This window comes from Tiliqua scincoides, chromosome 3 (genome assembly GCF_035046505.1).
Source record: "Tiliqua scincoides isolate rTilSci1 chromosome 3, rTilSci1.hap2, whole genome shotgun sequence".
Lineage (NCBI taxonomy): Eukaryota > Metazoa > Chordata > Lepidosauria > Squamata > Scincidae > Tiliqua > Tiliqua scincoides.
The window spans coordinates 56,914,525-56,922,556 of record NC_089823.1 but is presented as its reverse complement, the minus strand read 5'-3'; the positions used below and the strand labels follow the sequence as shown (position 1 = coordinate 56,922,556).

The 8,032-nt window shown below is 43.8% G+C and overlaps 1 pseudogene; it reads left to right on the top strand.

The window, feature by feature from the left end:
• The first annotated feature begins 5,982 nt into the window (after positions 1-5,982).
• LOC136646673 (5S ribosomal RNA) lies at positions 5,983-6,099 on the top strand (annotated as a pseudogene).
• Positions 6,100-8,032: the final 1,933 nt, after the last annotated feature.

Genomic DNA, 8,032 nt, shown 5'->3' with positions numbered 1-8,032 from the left:
TTCCATCCCTCTTAGACAGTCTTTTCCACATGGTTCAGATAAGAGTACTTGAATGTATTGGCCCTAACTTGTTGCACCACATGGACAGTTTTCATACCAATGTGCTACCTATTCCTGGTCACTTTTGTGGATCACCTCCAGGCTATTCAGGTGGACTTCTTGATGAACAGTTTCAAAGTCTCAGTGGGCATCCCACTTGCCTGGAGACTTTTTCATGTTGTGAGTCTAATGCGTAGGTTAGTCTTTAGAAATTTTTGTTGCTGCACCGCACTTTGCTATCTGACTTTTATTAATATTTTCAGTCCGGTGGAGTTTAGGGAGTATGGTGTCTGTTGCTGGAACACAACAGAGCACATATTTAGTAATTCAGCGTATCTGCTCAATGGAGTGTTGAAAATGATATCGTTTGTTGATGTTGTGACATGATTAAGTTCTGAAAACTTGTTAATTGTCTTGTAAATAAATTTGCTGCCTTTATGTTCATACTAATGAACGTAAATGATGGTGGTGGCTCTGATTCAGAGGTGGAGCATATGGCAGCTTGCAAATGCTAAGGTTCTTTCCCTGATGCATTGATTAGGAAGAACCAATGAATGGATCCACCCTTGTCTCTGAATAGCTGGCATTAATGAAAATGGTTGGCATACACGAACAAGGGGTGGGGAAAATGGAGCTTTAGTAGTCTGGTGATACAAGGCAACAGAAAGGGGTAGCTTAGGAAACAGGTGGTCTACAGGAACAAAGAATTCCCTGCTCAACCCTACAGTGCTAGCTGAATTGGAAAGCAAAGCTGTGATATTATGATGTGTATTTGTATCTGTCATCTGTGTGAGTAAATAGGCTTATAAAACATAAGCCTAGCAAATGTATGTCATGTTTAAGTAAATTTACAGCTTTGGAGGAGAGAAGGAGCCCATTTCTAAAGTCTCTTGTTAGTTGTTATCCAGGAATAAATCATTAGATGATTGGATTTCTCTCTGTAGGAAAACTAAGTACAGACTCTTGTATGGAAATGTTGGTGTATTCCCAATTCTGGATGCTTTAATTGTTCTAGCATTGAAGCTAGTCATCGTATTCATACTCCTAAGCGTGAAAGGGTTTCAGTAATTCTAGCTTCTAGGCTTCCACCAAACTCCAAATTCTCGAGATTAAAAAATAAAAAGTGTAAAGGTTGGGCATGGGAGCAGCAGAAGAGTAAGAAAACCAAAATTCTGAAAGTTGATTCACCAGTAAAATGTTGATCACAGGATGTTACCACGGGGTGGTCAGCATATAATCCAACTGTCCCTATTGGGGCAGCCCCTATTTTCTGTACCGTCCCGATTTTTGCTTTTGATGAGTTGCCTGGTGAAAGCATTAGACACATCGTCCTCACCTCAGAGAATTGGCTGCTAGGAAATGTGAAGTGAGATGAACCTTAGGACAACAGGTCTAGTAATTCACACTTCTGGGATGTGAGCGTGAAACCAGAAGTGGGTTGCGATAGCAACTTTCACTTTGCTATCTTCCACTTTTGCTATCTTTGCAACTTTCACTTTTTACAAGCCATGGAGACCCCTGCAGAGTACTCTGTGGGGCTCCCCACACCCCCAGACCCCGGCAGCAGGAAAAGGAAGTTTAAAAATAGCCCCCCTTCCCTCTCAGCAGCCCGATCCTGGGGATCACGTTGCAACCTTCCCTCTCCCCAGCAAAGACTTATCTTGGGAGATTCACTCCCAAAAAGTTTGCGTCCCAGTGGGCTATGGTGAAGTTGATGCTATAGCATGTGGCAAGTGGACCAGAGCCTTCAGCAATGTGTCATAGTGTGGAGGGACTTAGGAAGTGATCCTTGGTATGAACATTGAGTTTTTAACAAGTCTCTGCTAATTTTCAACTGAGAAATATTTGAAGGCGTTTGACAAGTTTATACTTGCTTCCCAAACCAGAATTTGGGTGGCTTATTATTCACTAGCATTTGATTTTGGATTGATCAGCCTAATTTTAATTTATTGACAGGAGTCTGGCATATTGCTCAAGCAAAGCGGCTACTGCAGCATCCCAATAACACATTTTATTGGTTTAATTCCATTTTGAGTGAGACTAGTGGTTAGAATTCATGAAGATGGGATAAGCAGAATGGTAGAATTCCACCAAGTGAGGCAATTTTTTTAAATGTTTGCAAACACCTTCAATACCTATTTATTGTATCACCAGCTGTTATTCAGAGAACTTATATGGCTCAGGGCCCAATCCTAAATCTGCCATGAAGCATGTTTGAGAGGCCCTAGTGGTGGTAGATTGTTGGTACTAGCTCAGCGCCATCTGGCACTGGGCTAGCAGTGGTGGATCACTGGTGCGCCACCGCTCGGTGGTCATGCGGACTGCCAGGTGGCAGAGAGGTAGCTGGGGGCATGGGGGGGGGGCGAGGAGGAGGCATACAAGGAGAGGGAGGGGGTTGAAGGGGAGCGAAACCGCTGCAGCTCTGCTCCACCAGTCCTGAACCTCTGTGTTGGGTCTGCTGCCCAACATGGAGGCTCTTGATTCTTTGGTGACCCAAGGGTCTCCTTAGAATTGAGTAACCCGATTGCAGGGCTACTCGCCTTACCCAGGGGAAGGGGACAAAAGTCCTCTTCTCCTGAGGTGCCACCGTGCTGCCCGGTTAATGCTCAGGATGCAGCAGCAGCCATTTTTGGCGCCATGACAGCCCCAAGCACTGTGCAGCATAGGATTGGGCTGCCCCTAATCCTGAGTGAGTTTTTGCTCTTCTCAACAGCCCTGCACAGGTGTGTCCTGAAAACAAGTTATTCTTCTCTCGGAGCAAGTAGCCCTAACCTCCTGTCAGTGGCGTAGCTAAGGGGGTGCAGGGGGTAGCAGCTGCACCGGGCATCAAGCTTTAGGGGAACAACAAGCTGAGCTTGATACTAGTGACCAAAATTGTGAAAATCTTGGTATGTATGAATAATACCATCATGTTCTATATCATTGGAAAGGTAATTTAATGCAGAATGCAATAAAACAAACAGCACTGGAATATCTGTATTCTATCAAAAGTTATGGCCTGTTAAGCTGAAAACAAAAACACAATTGCCTTATGGAACAAAAAGTGGATTTGCTTAACTCAAAACAGACCTATGAAACTGATTGTTCTGTGCGCCAATGATATGTTGATATAGCATGGAACCAGTAACTTTTTATTTATTTACTTAATTAATTAAATTTGATTTTGTCATGGAGGGGGAGCGACAAAATCTTCTTTGACCCCAGGTAGCAGATAGATGCCTTAGCAATGCCACTGACTGGTGGGAGGCTGCAGAGCAAGTGGGTGGTGAGCTGCTGGGGGGAGGAGGTGGGTTGCTCCCAATTTTCAGTTTTGAAAAAACCCACGCGTGACATCACTTTCGGTTGTGACATCACTTTGGGGGCAACATTTTGAGTTTGGCACTGGGCTACGCAATCATTAACTACACCACTGCCTCCTATGTTCCCACAGAGTCACAGACAACAGCAGTGGCTATGTTTGAAGCAGCGGTGGATGGCAGAAAAGAAAACTACTATGGGGTGAGTTCTCTAACATAAGTGCAGATTTGCCTCATTTGCCTCATTCTGCCAAGTGGTGAGGAGAATTTAACTACACTTCAGGTGCTGACTGTGGTAAAATAGTCACTGATGGTGCCCTTTCAATTTTTGCTCAGACTGAGGGAGCTGCTTTCTTGTGTGGGAGCCACTTTCCATGTGGCAGGGGTATCCTGTAAACAACTTATTGCATGGGTAGGGCCAACAGCAAAGACAACAGAACTGGTACAGTGCTAGAACGGGGTGCCAAGTTGGCAGGAAATACCCACTTCACTGGCTTGCATCCACATGGGTCAAGCATTTAAATGCTACCCCAGCCACAAGGGAATTGCTTATATAAATGCAGCTCCCCCACAGATAGAAAAATCTGCCTTGGACAGCCCAATTCTAACCTGCCCTGGAGCAAGCAGGCTGGCTGACCTGTACTGCACCCAGAGGACTGGCTGGCTGTGGTGTGGCTGGCTGTGGTGCAACTTGGGGCAAGGTGAAGAAATTCTGCTTACCCTGAGTAACACGGCAGCAGGACGAATGGGGCTACTCGGATCCATGCCACCTAAATAGGTGGCGCAGATCCAAGCAGCCTGGTGTTTGGCCGGGGATGCTTGGGAGGGGGATTAGGATCTGGCGTAAGTGCTGGATCCTGGCAACCCCTCCTGGGCCCAGCCCGCCCACTGGTTCACCTATTGCCCGCCTTCTCCCTGCCGTGGAACACCCCCAGAACACCATCCCCTGGCCTGCCCCAACGCCTGTGCCAGCCAAGGCAGGTTGCATGAACTTACCCTTCCACTGGCACTGTGGAAGCTGGATTTTGCCTCCCGACTTTCCCAGTGAAAGTAATCACCTCTTGGCCAGCGCAGGGGACTTGCACTAACCCAAGAGTGGATTGTGCTCTAAGTGACATATGACCTATTAGGATCTGCGTTGTAATTGGTTTCTAAAATGTATTAGCCCAGTGTTTCTCAAACTGTGAGTCAGGACCTGCTAGGTGAGTCGTGAGCCAACTTCAGGTGGGCCCCTATTCATTTCAATATTTCATTTTTAATATATTAGACTTGATGCTAACATGGCATGTAACTGCATTTGGGGAAATGTTACACATTTGTACTTTCAACAAGCTACTAGGTATATCCTAGTATAAGTGTGGGTAGGATTGCAGCCTAGGATTGTTCAAAAATTTCCTGCTTGATGATGTCATTTCCGGTCATAACATCACTTCCAGTGGGTCCTGACAAATTCTCATTCTAAAAAGTGGGTCCAGGTGCTAGAAGTTTGAGAACCACTGTATTAACCATCTTCTCTCCCCTAGCAGCACCTGCAGTGACATTTTAAAAGGGAATGAAGAGTAAAAGAGATCACACCAATTTTGCCAGTACACTGCATTTCATGTCTGGCTCAGTTCAAGTGCCTCACTTGGGAAATACCAAATAAGATTTTCACTTCCAAAGAACTGAGCCTTCAACATGATAGAAAAGTGAGAAAAACTTAGTATTTGTACCAGTTAGATGAATTTCCCTTTCAGCACTTTTCAACTTTAGTTTAATTTTTTAAAATGAGAATAATAGTCCCTATCAAAGTTCTAGTTCTACAGCAGTATTTTATGTTTAATAGCAAAATGTTTTACTTTTTAGAGACAATGTGCAATGGAATGTGAAAAAGTAAAATGCTGATTGGGAATCATTACCTTAGGGCTCTTTCATATATTCCTGTCCTGCTTCCCTGTGATTGGCTCTTGCAATCCTCCAGTAATAACTGAATAGCAGAATTACATGGGATGAGCAGACCCATGAAAATAGCCATGTCATTGCCAGTAGTTCAGTTTTTCCCATGAGTCCTGCCTGCCAGTCATGATCCTTTAATTCAAATATAATTCAAATGGATTTGAATTCAATAAAATCACAGAAGTGACGACCAATTTGTACTGTGCAATCCTAAGCACATCTACTCAGAAGTCCTGTTGTTTTTGAAAAATGTGTGTATAGGATTGCAGCCTTAATATATGAAATGAAGGGTTGGCTTAGTGCATACAATGACCTTTTGGGAATTCATTCACATATTAAAGTGCTAATATGTTTAATACAGGATAACTCACATCACTCTCCTCAAAATCAGAGACAAGTTCTATCAACAGAAGACTATTGGAGCAATATTTATTCACTTTCGTTGAGGATAAATACATGCATAGTAACCAGATGCTAATTCTATAGTCATCATGATTGTTCTTTTTTTATTTGTTTTTTTTACATGACCGGACTCCAACAGCAAGCCTTACACAGGCACACAAACACACAAGCACACATAGATGCACACAAATAGGAAAAATTAATTGGCATAGTACAATTAATTGCATTTCCTTGGAGAAGGAGACCTGCCAGTCTAAAAGTAATGGGGACAGGGTTGGTTATATTAGCAAATGCACGGGAGGTAGAACCTGGCAGCAACTGTTACCCTGCACATGCCTGGTCTTGTCTGATCTCGGAAGCTAAGCAGGGTCAGGCCTGGTTAGTACTTCGATGGGAGACCACCTGGGAATACCGGGTGCTGTAGGCTTATACCATAGTCTTTCGAGACTGAAGGTTGCCAACCAACCAGAACCTGCTGCTCAGTTTGGTATACTGCTCATCCATCAGCACACTTGATGTCTCAGGGACCCTTTGCCAGTGGCTCTTCCAACACCTGGCATACCCTACTATAAATGGGAGTGTTCCTATCATTGCAAGGTCTGCTTGCATTAGTTATGGAAGGAAGAGCTGTTTCCCCATACCGCTGCCAGTAAGCATGGGGGCAGTGCAGGGCTTTCCCCCATGGCCTCCTGAAACCTGGTGCCAGCTCTGAAAAGCATGCATTCAGTCATGTCTTGGTTATTTTTGGAGACATTTTGAGACACTGATTATCTGAATCTGGAGCCATTTCAGTTCAGTTTCCTGACCAAGTTTGGGCACAGAAACTGCCCTTGTTTACCTTGGCTATCATAATTCAAAGTACTTGTGTTGACCTAACAGGACCTAACTGACCACCTGGGTACCTGAAGGAGTTCCCGATCCCACAGCAACCTGCTAGTGTTCCAAAAATGTCTCTATTCTCTCCAGGGAGTGGAAGGAGCAGATGCGGCAGAGGTCGGCACACAGACGGAGATGAGCAGTGGATGCCTTCCCATCTAATCACTACCCTGAGGCAACTGCTTCATGGATAGGTTGGCCCTGTTTATTTCCAAGCTCATAAGTTATTTTTAAATGGAACTAAAATGTAACACAAACTATTTTTTATTTAGTAGCATGGAATGCATTTGAAAAAACAAAGTAAATAAAGGGAGTTTTTGCTGTGTTTAAATGATGAAAGATAAGATACAGACGCTGGTGGCACGATCTTGTTTGTCCTTGCTTTTGCTTATGCTCATGCTCAGAGCACTGCCATGAAGTGAAGTTCTTTTTCCATCCTGTCTCTTTGATAAAGATGCTGAGTGAATCATCCAGCAGCCAAGCCATGCATTTTGTCATCTTTGCCCTGTGGATTTCAATCAGGACACTCTCAAACATGATTCTAAATTTTCACAGTACAGGGATAAATGGAGCTTTTTCTCAAAGGCTGCACATAGAGCAAAACATTTATCTTCTGTCCCGCTCTATACAATTAGCTAATTAGAGAAATGATAGGAATATTTAATGATCATTCTAAGTGAAGTCTTTTGCTGAGAGGATTAAATGTTCTTCATTTAAAAAGCTGGCATATATATAGTTAATTTAAATCAAGTACATTTAATATTCAAAACGTGTGGTAGATTCAGATCTTTTAAAGTACTTTATAAGCAGCTCTGTGTTACGGATTAATGGAAACTAGGTTCCTTGTTTCTGAATGACATTTATGCAGGATTGGTTCATACACCATGCAAAGTGTGCATAGTGCATTTGGAGTGGACTGTGAGTGTACTGATTGACCTATGGATATAGTCTGATTTTCACTACATCTGATTTCTGAGGGTCAAATTAGATGTGATACAAAACATGTCTTACTTTTAAGATCATCAGTATCAGGGCGGTGGCATATAGGAAGGGGAGTATTTCACCTTTTACCCTTGTGTCCCAGTTCCAATGGAAACAGCCCCTGCAGAAGTTGCTTTAAGCTTTGTAAGAGAAGTTTCCACAGGAACCTTCCACGGAATCTCAAAGCAGCTGGGGGAGGGGCTTAGTCCAGACCACATAACCATGGCCCTGAGCTTGAGTACCTCCCTGTATTGGAATTGCAGAAGATATTACCGAGGAGATAGGGTGTGGTGTCCACAGTGCCCCTTGCTCTGAGTAAATGCAGGATTAAAGCCCAGGTGGTAACTGGAGGTGTGCTGCACAGCTGCAGCCACTAGAGCATAAGGAGATCCCTCAGGTATATAGGGAGCACCTGAGGCAGAAAGGGTTTGGTGTGTTTTGAAGGAGTGCAGGTTGGAGGTAGGAGATGAGACTGACTGACTTGGTTTATGAAATTGGGAATC